Here is a 14,893-nt window from a genome sequence, read left to right as displayed (position 1 = left end):
ACCCAGCAAAGCAGAGAAAATCTTTGTTTTACACAGATGTTTAGGCTTTGCCTAGGAATAAGACCTCCTTCTAACTAATAGACCAGAAGAATCCCAAATCTTATAGGCTAAGAGAGATCAGAAGGATGGAAGCGGGATCACAGTGGATTAGTTATCTATTGCGGCAAAACACAGGGGCTTAAAATGAAAGCTAACCATTTGTTTGTTCATAGTTCTGTGGGGTGAAGCTTAGGGCTGGGCTCAGCTGGCCAGTTCTGCTCTACGCTGTGTTAGTTGGGCTCTCCTGGGAGTTTGCAGTTAGGTTGGCCGGGGCTTCAGCTGGGATGGCTGGGTCACTCTTCCTCCAAGCACTGTCTCCACATGGTATGTCTGCCTCCTGGAAGCCAGTCCAGGCTTGTTCTCAAGGTGGCAGTATTTTAAGAGGACAAGAGCTAAGCAGCAAAGCCTCTCAATACCACCTGGAAGCCACAAAATGCCACTTTCACTACTATCGGCCAAAGCAAGTCAGTGGGTCAGCTCAAATTCAGTCTGTAAAGAGCTGCACAAAATTTCTGGTCAATTTTATCTACTGTAGACTTATCAAGTTGACCAGAGGACTCTTCCAGCCTGTAAACAATGCAAGTGAAGTTGCTCAGCCGTGTGCTACTCTCTGTGATCCCATGGACTTTAGCCTACCAGGCTCCTCCGTCCATGGAATTTTCCAGGCAAGAGTACTGGAGTGGGTTGCCATTTCCTTCTCCAGGGGATCTTCCCAACCCGGGGATCGAACCCAGGTCTTCCGTATTGCAGGCAGACAGACGCTTTACCCCCTGAGCCACCAGGCAGCAACATATGGTGGAGTGGTCTTGGCTATGGCCATAAAAACCTGTGTTCAGATTTTAGCTCTGCCACTTATCATAACTTTGTGGTATTTCTATTAAGTTAGTAACCTGTCTGGACCAGTGTTTTTATCTCTGTAAAACAGAACTCAAATCCTACGTGCTAGAGTTTGAGGAGGAAATAAGATTATATATGTACCTGAGGTCACAAAGTGTTGAACACAACTTAGCGACTTGAACAATAATGTCAAACAAAGTGTCAGCCAAATAGACATTAAATAACTGCTAATGAGGGCTCCCAGTGCATATATGTGTAAGATTTAAGAGGCACATCTGGTATATGAAGGACAAAATACATATATGTCAGAGTGGTCAAAATTCATGACTCTAAGGATGAATGACACCAGTTTTCGCCCATATTTTTTAATTTCTATTTTTTCTGTTATATTGGTAATCCTAGAAGATAACTGATTGCTTCTTTTCCAAGAAAGATTATGCAACAAGGATATTTTAGGTTATTTTTTTCTCAAGTCATGGACTGTTCAGGGCTAAGTTCAATGGACCATCCAAATGCCAATAAGATATAAACCAGATTATAAGAGTCCTGTTCCTAAATATTTTTATTTTTCTATTTCAATTAAGTTGAAACATATTTTGTGTGGATTACATATTTGCAAATTCCCCTACTTCCCCAAATACATGGTGCACTCCTGGTAATTTGTGGACATAAGCAGAGTGGGGAAACATTTTAGTTGCTAGCTTCATTTGTTCATAGCTGAGGTATAACAAGGCAACATTATGCTTTCTTGTTTCAGCTCGCAGACCGGAAACAAGCTTCCTTTCAATAGTCTTTTTTAGTGCCATGTGTTTTGCATTTTTGTGCTGTTATGGGCCTGACCAAGAAAATACATGTGTTAGACAACCTTCGCTCAATTATGAGTTATATAGAGCTGTTTGCCATTCAATGTTAATGAATCAACAATATGTAGTGAATTAAGTATCTTTAATCAGAAACACACATAAAACAAAGTTATATATTTCTCATCTGTTAAAAATGTTGTAACCAGAGGTTGGAGGAGGAATCTAACCCTATCTTTCCTCTAGAAGTAATGGTTTAGTATTCATTAATTCAGGGTTTGCTGCATCTTTATACACCATAATTACCATGAATAACAAGAATTGACTGTACTTCCTCCTTTTCCCTGGCAATACTTCACTACATCAAAACTGAGAAGCCTAACGTGAAACCTGATAAAAGCAGAAAGGTGGACAAATGCTATCTATTATAGAGATGGCAGGACTCGTGTGGACAAAGGCAGTCCTCTGTTGTTCTTGCTACACTGAGGCAGTGGGTTGTAATCCAAGGTTGGAAGAATTAATGCACTTTTCTTATGCTGTGGCATGTATTATTATGCTTATACTCAGTGCGTTTTGTGGATCTATATTTTTTTAACCAATTACAAAGGTAAAATGCAAAGATGATTCAAAACAAGTTGAAAAGTAACTAATCTTCCGCACTTTCAACAGACCAAGAATTTTTCCCCTTCTTTGATGCAAAAAGTATTTGACATGCCCTCATTGATTCATAAGAAGCAAAAAGTTAGGAGGTTACTTTCAATATCTCATAAGGACATGCAGGACCCAAGGCAGAATATAGTCAATAATTGTCATAGTTCCTTTAAGACAATTTTTTTTTTCATTTTACTTAACAATTTTATAATTTGGCATACATTTAATATACTGCTTTCCCACCATGGATACAATAAGATTATTATTTACGAAGAAGTATAGTATTTGCCAAATTGATGCAGCTTTGCTTGCCAACTTCAAAGAGTGAATATAAAATTGTTTCTGTTCAGAGAACCTGAGAAGGTTATAGTTATACAGGGGAAGCCAGCAAGAGTCAAAGGAACTTATCTATCATTCTTGGAATCACAGTTTTTAAAATCTGGATTCTCTATTCTGCTCACGTTTTCACAGAATTCACTACACAGATTTTCCAAGAATCTCAGAACAGTCTTCATAAAACTGCTACACAAGGAACGAAGAGTCTATTTACATCCTAATCTCAATTTATTCATCTATTCTAATGTGCTTGGGGTAGGATATGAAGATCTATACCTATCAACCTTTCCTTCAAAGTGAAGGAAAAGGAATCACAGTGTTCAGTACCTGTTATTTTGGAACACGGATATATTCTCAGGTAATAAACTATAGACAACAAAATTAATCATTAAGTCAGCAATAGACATAGAGGTTCTTTTGACATAAAAAGCAAGGGTAAGGATTAAACGATCAGTTACACAGCAAGCAATAACACCAGAGTGTGTGTGTGTGTGTGTGTGTGTGTGTGTGTGTTAAAGCAATGGACTAGGTAAGCTATCCTAAAACTCAAACTCAAGGATTGCAAATTCTTGCACACTATTTACAGAAAACTAAAATGTGGAATGAAAATCACAGCAATAAAATAGCTAACAGAAGAATTTCTCTGAATATATAAAAATGTTTCACATTTTAAGACTTTGAAAAGCTTTCTCTTCAAGCTCAGAAAAGAAACTGCTTTATATTTACTTAAAATGGAGTTCCTTTGCCAAGTCTGATTTAACAAAAAGTTGATACTCATCAATATGAATATAATTTTTCATACTGAAATATAGGTTTAAGGAAATGGTATAATATTTGCATTAAAGTTTATAAGTCCCTATAGTTCCATCTGGTACTTATTTATCTAAATTTTACTCAGCTTGCATAATATTTTTGCTTATGGTCATATTCTTTAAGATCAGAAATGCCCAAATCTGGAAATTCAGAGGCCCTATTCGTTAACATTCTTTCAGTGTGATTCATAGACATTTTGCAAACTTTGCTTTGATTTAAAATAAAACTAAGGTAATAAGATGTTTTGTATAAAAATATATGACTTAAGCAATAACAATAAAAGGAACTTGGCTTTAGGGGATTACACGCCAAAGCAAACCACACTCCTCATGAAATAGACTGTGCAAAGTTCATTTGAAGGGGAATAGCAAAATAAAACACTTAATCAAATATAAAATAGCTTTTTACTCTGCTTAAAAAATATCTAGTGCTTCAAGTTGCCACAGTCCTACAGTTAAACAGTGAGAAGCTGTAACAGCTAAACAATGGCAAGTGACATGCTGAAGTCTTAAACCAGGTCACTTCAGAAGCTGACACATGGTTTCAGCTAAAGGACAGATACTCTTCACTTCAGTTTCTAGATGGAAGAACTTCACTACATAGTATCCAAATGTGAGAGTTCTTCTACCGTGAGATTCTTGCTAATGTATCTCTGCCCTAGAGAACTTATGTTCAACAAGAATGAATTAAATTGGTACTAAATCAGGAAGTGACAAAAAAAAATACAGGTATAGGAGAGAAATTACAAGATTCTGAATATGACATTCCCAGTCTTTTTTGTCATTGTTTGCTAAGTCATGTTCGACTCCTTTGTCACCTCATGCGCTGCAGCCCACCAGGCTCCTCTATCCATGGGATTTTCTAGGCAAGAATACTGGAGTGGGTTACTATGCCCTCCTCCAGGGGATCTTCCTGACCCAGGGATCAAACCTGCATCTCCCACACTGGCAGGCAGACTCTTAACTACTGAACCTCTTGGGAGGCCCAAGAAAGACTGCTGTTGTTTAAGAACACCTAAATTTTACAATCTATCCTGGGAATCCACTGACCTCATTTACAACAGGATGGTACCAAGAATAGAAAGATAAAACAACTGCTCTAGTCTAATCGTATTCCTCTTGCAAAGAGATAAGCTACCTCCAGACCCAGAAGAATACCAGTATAGCAACCAGGACTTATATTTATGAACGTTCCTTTGCAAAAGTGATAACAATTACCAGTTTCCCTAAAACAAAACAACAGCACAATAATTATAGAACCTTATTCTCTAGTTTAAAAAACTTAAGATTCCAAAGTTTTAAGAAATTTGTGAGATAGGAATGCAAAGGGTGGGAAGATAATGCATTTTCTTATATTGTCATCATTTTGAAAAAGAGAATTAAAATGGTAAATGTTCCATCTGATTAAAAACCAAAGCCTGGAACTTCCCTGGTGATCCAGTGGCTAAGACTCCGCATTCCCAATGCAAGGGGCCGAGTTTGATCCATGGGCAGGGAACTAGATCCCACATGCCACAACTAAGCCCTGGCACAGCCAAATAAAATAAATACATCTTGAAAAGCAAAAAACAAACAAAAAAGCCTAACAATACTAATATTCTTGCAGAGTGGCCACCTGCGCTTGTCAAAATATTCCCTGAGATGGGGCACTCACTATTCCCAGGACGTTCATTTCTTTTTTTTTAATATAAATTTATTTCTTTTAATTGGAGGCTAATTACTCTACAATATTGTATTGGTTTTGCCATACATCAACATGAATCTGCCATGGGTATACACGTGTTCCCCATCCTGAACCCCACTCCCACCTCGCTCCCCATACCATCCCTCTGGGTCGTCTCAGTGCACCAGCCCCAAGCATCCAGTATCATGCATCAAACCTGGACTGGTGATTCGTTTCATATATGATATTATACATGTTTCAATGCCATTTCATCTTTGATCAGCTGATGCTTAGAAAGTTCTTCCTTAAAATAATGTGAAGCTTGTTTTTCACTGAGTCCCTTGGGAGTATCTGAATTGTTCTCATCCTTCATCCACAAGAAGATAACCTTATGTGTTTGCAGAAAGTCTTCATTGTCCTTTCTGGTCTTCCCTTTTGCAGTCTGTTCAGTTATTCCTGAGATAATGTGGTTTCAACAATATTCTTGTGAACCACATAATTATGCCCCCAAATGAACAGAATACTCTAGCTTATAGTTAAAACTGGTCAGAGAAGCACTCCAGACAGATGTAACAGTATGTGCAAAAGCTTTGCATCAAGAGGAAACAAGACTCATTAAAGGAGCTAAATGAGGCTGACAGGGCTGGAATTCACAGTGCGCGTGATGAGGCCAGATGGAGTCATGTTTTTAAGTGCACAAGGCAAAATAAGGTGGAAGAAACACAAGCTGGAATCAAGATTGCCGGGAGAAATATCAATCACCTCAGATATGCAGATGACACCACCCTTATGGCAGAAAGTGAAGAGGAACTAAAAAGCCTCTTGATGAAGGTGAAAGAGGGGAGTGAAAAAGTTGGCTTAAAACTCAACATTCAGAAAATGAAGATCATGGCATCTGGTCCCATCACTTCATGGGAAATAGATGGGGAAACAGTGGAAACAGTGTCAGACTTTATTTTGGGGGGCTCCAAAATCACCACAGATGGTGACCGCAGCATGAAATTAAAAGACGCTTACTCCTTGGAAGGAAAGTTATGACCAACCTAGATAGCATATTCAAAAGCAGAGATATTACTTTGCCAACAAAGGTCTGTCTAGTCAAGGCTATGGTTTTTCCAATGGTCATGTATGGATGTGAGAGTTGGACTGTGAAGAAGGCTGAGCACCGAAGAATTGAGGCCTTTGAACTGTGGTGTTGGAGAAGACTCTTGAGAGTCCCTTGGACTGCAAGGAGATCCAACCAGTCCATTCCGAAGGAGATCAGCCCTGGGATTGCTTTGGAAGGAATGATGCTAAAGCTGAAACTCCAGTACTTTGGCCACCTCATGTGAAGAGTTGACTCACTGGAAAAGACTCTGATGCTGGAAGGGATTGGGGGCAGGAGGAGAAGGGGACGACAGAGGATGAGATGGCTGGATGGCATCACTGACTCAATGGACGTGAGTCTGAGTGAACTCCGGGAGTTGGTGATGGACAGGGAGGCCTGGCGTGCTGCAATTCATGGGGTTGCAAAGAGTCAGACACGACTGAGCGACTGAACTGAACTGAAAGATACAAAGGGCTTCCCTGGTGGCTCAGGCGGTTAAAGCGTCTGCCTGCTGTGTGGGAGACTCGGGTTCGATCCCTGGGTTGGGAAGATCCCCTGGAGAAGGAAATGGCAACCCACTCCAGTACTCTTGCCTGGAAAATTCCATGCACTGAGGAGACTGAGGAGCCTGGTGGGTTGCAGCCCATGGGGTTGCAAAGGTTGCCCCACACCTTCTCCCTCTCGACCCTCCCGCTCCGTGGAGGACAGCGGCTCCTCGATTGCCCGGGGACCTGCCGAGGCCAGGGCCGAGGACACACCACCGCCTGCCCACAGAGAGGCGGAGCCCGCAGAGGTTAAAGAGCGAGGGTGGCACGGACCACCACCACCGCCTGGCCCGCCGGCGGGCGGCCGGAGCGACAAACCGTGTGTCAAGGGCTGACTTTCAATAGACCGCAGCGAGGTCGCAAAGATGCAAAATAAAATAAAGCAGGCCTGTTCTCAAGGAGCTCAGAGTTTGGCGGGTGAGATGGATAACTCCCTTTTTCAGGTGAAGGTTGATGACACAGAGGGGTAGTGCTAGGAAAGGGGCCCAAATACTGAGGCTTTTGAGTCAGATCATCTGATGAAACTCCAACTGGACCAACTGCTAGATTTATACCCTTGGAGAAGTTACCTAACTTATCTGTATCTTGGTTTCCTCGCCTATAAAATGGGGATAGTACTACTACTTCTCCTATGGGGTTGTTGTGAAGAATAAATGAGATGATATTTATTAATTATATATTAAGAACAGTGCTGGGATCATTTTTTTTTTTTATTTTTAAACTTTACATAATTGTATTAGTTTTGCCAAATATCAAAATGAATCCGCCACAGGTATACATGTGTTCCCCATCCTGAACCCCAAACAAATAACTAATTATCTGGAAAGAGTCATGTTTCTCAGTGTTCAGATCAGATCAGATCAGTCGCTCAGTCGTGTCTGACTCTTTGCAACCCCATGAATCGCAGCACTCCAGGCCTCCCTGTCCATCACCAACTCCTGGAGTTCATTCAGACTCACGTCCATCGAGTCAGTGATGCCATCCAGCCATCTCATTCTCTGTCGTCCCCTTCTCCTCCTGCCCCCAATCCCTCCCAGCATCAGAGTCTTTTCCAGTGAGTCAACTCTTCACATGAGGTGGCCAAAGTACTGGAGTTTCAGCTTTAGCATCAGTCCTTCCAAAGCAATCCCAGGGCTGATCTCCTTCAGAATGGACTGGTTGGATCTCCTTGCAGTCCAAGGGACTCTCAAGAGTCTTCTCCAACAGCACACTTAAAAACCATCAGTTCTTCGGCACTCAGCCTTCTTCACAGTCCAACTCTCACATCCATACATGACCACAGGAAAAACCATAGCCTTGACTAGACAAACCTTTGTTGGCAAAGTAATGTCTCTGCTTTTCAATATGCTATCTAGGTTAGTCATAACTTTCCTTCCAAGGAGTAAGCGTCTTTTAATTTCATGGCTGCAGTCAACATCTGTAGTGATTTTGGAGCCCAGAAAAATAAAGTCTGACACTGTTTCCACTGTTTCCCCATCTATTTCCCATGAAGTGGTGGGACCGGGTGCCATGATCTTCGTTTTCTGAATGTTGAGCTTTAAGCCAACTTTTTCGCTCTCCACTTTCACTTTCATCAAGAGGCTTTTGAGTTCCTCTTCACTTTCTGCCATAAGGGTAGTGTCATCTGCATATCTGAGGTGATTGATACTTCTCCCGGCAATCTTGATTCCAGTTTGTGTTTCTTCCAGTCCAGCGTTTCTCATGATGTACTCTGCATAGAAGTTAAATAAACAGGGTGACAATATACAGCCTTGACAAACTCCTTTTCCTATTTGGAACCAGTCTGTTGTTCCATGTCCAGTTCTAACTGTTGCTTCCTGACCTGCATACAAATTTCTCAAGAGGCAGATCAGGTGGTCTGGTATTCCCATCTCTTTCAGAATTTTCCACAGTTTATTGTGATCCACACAGTCAAAGGCTTTGGCATAGTCAATAAAGCAGAAATAGATGTTTTTTCTGGAACTCTTGTTTTTTCCATGATCCAGCGGATGTTGGCAATTTGATCTCTCGTTCCTCTGCCTTTTCTAAAACCAGCTTGAACATCAGGAAGTTCATGGTTCACATATTGCTGAAGCCTGGCTTGGAGAATTTTGAGCATTACTTTACTAGCGTGTGAGATGAGTGCAATTGTGAGGTAGTTTGAGCATTCTTTGGCATTGCCTTTCTTTGGGATTGGAATGAAAACTGACCTTTTCCAGTCCTGTGGCCACTGCTGAGTTTTCCAAATGTGCTGGCATATTGAGTGCGGCACTTTCACAGCATCATCTTTCAGGATTTGAAATAACTCAACTGGAATTCCATCACCTCCACTAGCTTTGTTCATAGTGATGCTTTCTAAGGCCTACTTGACTTCACATTCCAGGATGTCTGGCTCTAGGTCAGTGATCACACCATCGTGATTATCTGGGTCATGAAGATCTTTTTTATACAGTTCGTCTGTGTATTCTTGCCATCTCTCAGTGTTCAGGTAAGGTACTAAAGACACAGAGATGAAGGGAGCAAAGGATCTACTTGAAGATAATATATTTAATAATAATAATTGCTGAACTCAATGTAGACGGGCACTAGGAAAATTTCTTTATATTCTTTATGTTAATTAATCTCCATACCAGCCTTAAGAGGTAGATTTGGTCATCACCATTATTTTACAAAGGAAGAAGCAGATTTAACTTAGAAAGTTTCTCTTGTCCAAGGCCCCACAATTAAAGATCTGGGATTCTGATACTGTAGAATTAGCATCATTACCCTGCTCTGCTTCCTGTTAGGTTTAATAGAAACGTTGTCTATAGTCTGGGACCTTTAACAACAGTACTCAGAGAAAGAAAAACAGAGAGTGAGGGTCCTGGAGAAACTTACCTTCATTTCACTTCACTTGCTCAATCCCCAAAACATAGTTCAAGTCTGCCAACACCCTTTTTTTATCCCCTCTCTGGCTGTGCTATGTGGCATGCAGGTTCTTAGCTCCCTGACCAAGGATCGAACCCACATCCCCTGCAGTGGAAGTGTGGCTTAACCACTGGACCACCAAGGAAGTCCCAATAGCTAAGGAAGGAGAAGAACTTTATTTATTTATTTTGCCAATACTCTGAAATACTTTTCTTTCTCTTCTCTAGAATTCCCAAAGTTGATAATAAAATAACCCCAATTAATGACACTGGAGAGCTATATTTTAGTTTTCGTAGGACACTGCAAATAAAACTTCTAATTAGTAAGCAAACATTTCTGATACCCAAAGGATTCAGGGATAGGTGTTAGCAATATGAGGCAAATATCATAAGAGGTAAGAGTCCTTGGTCTTTCATTTGGAAGAATATGCCAAGTCTCTGAGCCACAAGATTTCATGCAAATTTGCTACTCCAAGACCAAAGAGGGGGCGTGAGAGAGACAGGATGAAAGGATGGCTAGATAAGATGGATGGAGGTAAATTTTAAAAAGAGGAATTAATATACTGTCTCTTTTATGTAATAGGCCTTATCTAGCTCCCTGGTTGCATGTCTCCCTCAAATTCTTATGTGGAAATCTTAGTGCCCCTGCTCAAAGGAGGCAGGGCCTTTGAGAGGTGATAAATAAGGTTATGTATGGATGTGAGAGTTGGACTATAAAGAAAACTGAGCACCAAAGAATTGATGCTTTTGAACTGTGGTGTTGGAGAAGATTCTTGAGAGTCCCTTGGACTGCAAGGAGATCCAACCAGTCCATCCTAAAGGAGATCCGTCCTGGGTGTTCATTGGAAGGACTGATGCTGAAGCTGAAACTCCAATACTGTGGACACCTGATGTGAAGGCCAAAGGGTTAGGTGGCATCAAATGATGTCACCTCATTTGAAAACACCCTGATGCTGGGAAAGATTGAGGGCAAGAGGAGAAGGGGATGACAGAGGATGAGATGGTTGGATGGCATCAACGACTCGATGGACATGGGTTTGGGTGAACTCCAGGAGTTGGTGATGGATAGGGAGGCCTGGTGTGCTGCGGTTCATGGAGTCACAAAGAGTAGGACATGACTGAGTGACTGAACTGAACTGAACTGAAGTAAGGTCATGAGGGCAAAGCCCTCGAGGATGAGTGCCCTAATAAAAGAGGCCCCACAGAACTCACTTGCTCCTTTCTCCATGGAAAGATATGAGAAACCTGTAGCCCGGAAGAGGGTCCTCATCCTACTGTGCTAGCACCTAGACTTCTAGCCTCCAGAACTATGAGAAATAAATTTCTGTTGTTTTTAAACCATCCAGTCTGTGATGTTTTGTGACAGCAGCCTGAACAGACTAATGGCACCTGCTTATGAGAAACACACATAAAAACTAGCCTATATTGATTAAATCTAGAAAGTTCATGCAACAGTTTTACTTTCTTCTACTTTCCAGAGAAATTCCCTGTTTTAATAGTCCCTATTAGGGTTTTTCATTAAAAACATTAAAGGCAGTAGAATCAACTTGAACGAGTGTGTGAGCTCTTTAAGGGCAGGGTTGCTTCACTCAGCTTTGTATCCTCAGCAGTAAGCAAAGGCTAGCCTCTGAGCACACATGTGCTTCCTATCACACAAGAGCCAGACTCCCCAAAAGCAGACCTAGGAGCACATCATATGGTTCAAACCACAGAGACAAAGGTTGTCAAGGAGGATTGGGTCCAGGTGTGCTCATAAACCTTTCCAAAGGGGTCACTTCAGCATTACCTTGGTATTTTAAGAGGTCCATTTAGATGGCTGGCCGCAAATACAATGGGATGCTAAGTGAGCTCTCTCTCTGTGATCTCAGAAACCATTTGTCTTGGCTCCAGATAAACTATTTATGGCAGATAGAACTGATGTGGTGTCAAGACCAAGTCCCAGAGGCTTAATACCTCTAAAGATGGCAAAAAACATCTGTTGGATACACAATAAAGAGGGCACAGAAACCTTAACTGGGAGGGCTGGGGAAAAGCCTTAAGAAAGACCACGAGCCCTTAGAATACGCTAGCACCAGAGCTGAAATAAGGATGTGTCACATAATCAAAAGTCCAAAGGCAAGAACTTCTGTCAGCAGATTCAACATTGTCTTGATTCCTTTTATACTGTCTCTTTGTTTGCTGACTGCCTGCTGGCTGGATGCATTTCTAGGACCTGATTGGATAAAGTGACCTGGAGTGTCAATTAGCTGGTATATCCCATGTGACCTATGTCAAAATTTGGAGGTGGGGAAAGGAAAAAAGAAAGATACTTGTTGTGGTAAACACTGGATTTCTTTGTTAAAGCACCTTCCACCCTCCTGCTGTTCAGCCTCACCAAAATAACATGCCTATATATTACTTGTGAGTCAAGCTTAACAGCTTTTGATGAGGTACCTGAGGTTAGGAAATAAAAACTGTGTCTCATTTCTCATTTTTAAGTGGTGCTTATCCTTCCAAGGACAATGGGATTTACAGTCTCAAAAGGCAGAACCATATATTATGAACCTCAAGATGCTCTTAAAGAATTTTTTTTTGGTTGTCTCACGGTGGCAAGAGAAGCAGAGAATAGTATTTCTCAAACAGCCTCCCAACCAGGATGCAGGGGGTGCTGTCAAGCAGTGGAAGCCCTCGAGCTAGTGACCAGCAGCACAAACATACACGGTATTTAAGATCCAAGAGCAGACAGGTATAGCTAGCCAACCCTCACCAAGCAAAAAATCAAATTGATAACAACAAAAGAAGAAGGAAAATAAAAACAAATCAGCCAATAAACTCATTCAGTTAGGTCAGATATGCTGATTAAAGTCTTCCAACTTCCTCTGGGAAATCTAGTTTCTGTCTTATTTTAAGCAGTTATTAAGAGATTCATTTATTTACAAAAAATAAATCAGAGGGCTTTTTCTTTATGAAAGAATTCACTGAAGAATTTCCTTAAAATGTAATTTCTCTGGTTCACTTCAAATATAACTTTATACCAATTTCAATTTATTTCCTATTCAACAACATCTGCTTGAATGTTGAATGAGGAAATATGAGGCAATAGACCATGAGGGGGAAAATGAGGCAACAGACTATGAGAAGCAGACATCTCTAATGTTCACGGTCAACCAGCAATTTCTGAAAACCACCCCAATAATCTTAGTATATGATATATATGTGGATGGTCAACTATCAGCTCCAAGATCAGCTCAGGAGAGATCATGGAAGTTGGAGAAGCCAGGGAAGCTTTGCATCGGCGACTGGAGGAGGTACAGACTCTTGAGGAAGAAGCAGGAAGGTGTAGAAAGAGAGCAGGTTGAGGGGAGGTGAGCAGAGGCTGAGAGGCTGGAATGCACATGAGAGTCTGGGTAACTGTTCTGATCCTTTGTCGGTGGTGTGTACCCTCCTGGGTACAGCAGGAACTCACTGGTGGTTGGAAGGATAGCCAAAGTGTTTCTATGGACTATTCAAAGGCCAGATCACACATAACTAGAAGGCATTATTAAAAACACAATTTGAAAATGTAACCTAGACCAAAATATGTAAAGGGAAGCTTCTAAGGAAGAGTTCACTTCTTTCCTCAATAACTAATGCTGAACAGGGAGTGTTCCAAGCCAGACCACAAAAAAGTAGAAAAGTCCTGGGACCTTAAGGAGCCAAAGACCCATGAACGAGCTGGGAGCTAAAACTGGCTGCTAAGCTGGCTAACTCCAAGTGTTCCCAATTCCACCCAGGCTGATGAAAACATCACCGTGGACACGGGAAGCCACATACAGCAGTTCCTGCCGGCACAGGCCAAGCAAGAGTAACGCAGGAAATAATTAGCCAGAACCCTGGAGAAAAATTTTAACACTATTTTAATCGAGCTGAAGGAAATAAAATCCTTTAATAAATAAACACAAGCCTCTGTGCACACTGAGGTTGAGGTGGCTCACTAGTAGGGTCAAATGAACTACTAGGGTTCTCTAGATAAGGCCTGATAGTGGGAGAGAGAGGGAGCATGACCAGGAAACACATAGAAGGCAGTAAGACCCTGGTTTCTGCAACATATGTTGTTCTTGAGTTGCCCTGTGCCTTAGGGAACTAATGTCCATCTAGTCAAGGCTATGGTTTTTCCAGTGGTCATGTATGGATGTGAGAGTTGGACTGTGAAGAAAGCTGAGCGCTGAAGAATTGATGCTTTTGAAGTGTGGTGTTGGAGAAGACTCTTGAGAGTCCCTTGGACTGCAAGGAGATCCAACCAGTCCATCCTAAAGGAAATCAGTCCTGGGTGTTCATTGGAAGAACTGATGCTAAAGCTGAAACTCCAATACTTTGGCCACCTCATGCAAAGAGTTGACTCATTGGAAAAGACCCTGATGCTGGGAGGGATTGGGGGCAGGAGGAGAAGGGGATGACAGAGGATGAGATGGTTGGATGGCATCACTGACTCGATAGACATGAGTTTGAGTAAACTCAAGGAGTTGGTGATGGACAGGGAGGCCTGGCGTGCTGCGATTCATGGGGTCGCAAAGAGTCGGACACGACTGAGCAACTGAACTAACTAACCAGGGAACTAATGTTCATTACAGGAAAATAGAGCAGGATCTCTCCTCACCCCCCACAACAGTACTAAACACAGAAATATTATATTCCTGTCAAAAATGGAGAGAATAATTTTATTGATATTATACTTGTTCTATCTGTAAATCTGGCATATACAATTTGCTGCGTGTTTGGTCAGTTGTGTCCGACTCTGCAACGCCATGGACTGTAGCCCGCCAGGCTCCTCTATGGGATTCTCCAGGTAAGAATACTGGTGAGGGTTGCCATTTCCTCCTCCAGGAGATCTTCCTGACCCAGGGATCGAACCTGGGTCTCCTGTGGCTCCTGCACAGGCAGGTGGACTCTTTACCACTGAGTCACCTGGGAAACCCATATACAATTTACTTCTTACCAAATAAAATGGACAAAAGAAATACCAAAATGTTCATTTAAAAGCATATTCATTAATAAGAGTGATTTTCTCTAGGGAGAGGCCCGGGTTGGGGTTGGGGTTGAAGGCAAGGCTAGGCAACAAGGGTAGGAGACAGATTTATCTTTCAGTTTATATCCTTCCGTGTCAATTTAATTTTGTATAATGTGCATGTATTACTTATTCAAATAATATGCATTGATTAATCACATTTTTATAAATCAAAACCCAAGGAGTTTTACATTTCAATGACTATTGATTAGTGA

The 14,893-nt window shown here is 41.5% G+C and overlaps 1 protein-coding gene across 10 annotated transcripts in view; it reads right to left on the bottom strand.

Annotated features, from left to right (window-relative positions):
- PATJ (PATJ crumbs cell polarity complex component) overlaps nt 1-14,893 on the bottom strand; it is a 389,086-nt gene that overhangs the window by 65,921 nt on the left and 308,272 nt on the right. The window lies entirely within an intron of this gene.

Source organism: Bos grunniens, chromosome 3 (assembly GCF_055505025.1).
Source record: "Bos grunniens cultivar Pamir isolate PY7600 chromosome 3, Bosgru_T2T1.0, whole genome shotgun sequence".
Lineage (NCBI taxonomy): Eukaryota > Metazoa > Chordata > Mammalia > Artiodactyla > Bovidae > Bos > Bos grunniens.
This window is presented reverse-complemented; position numbering and strand designations above follow the sequence as displayed.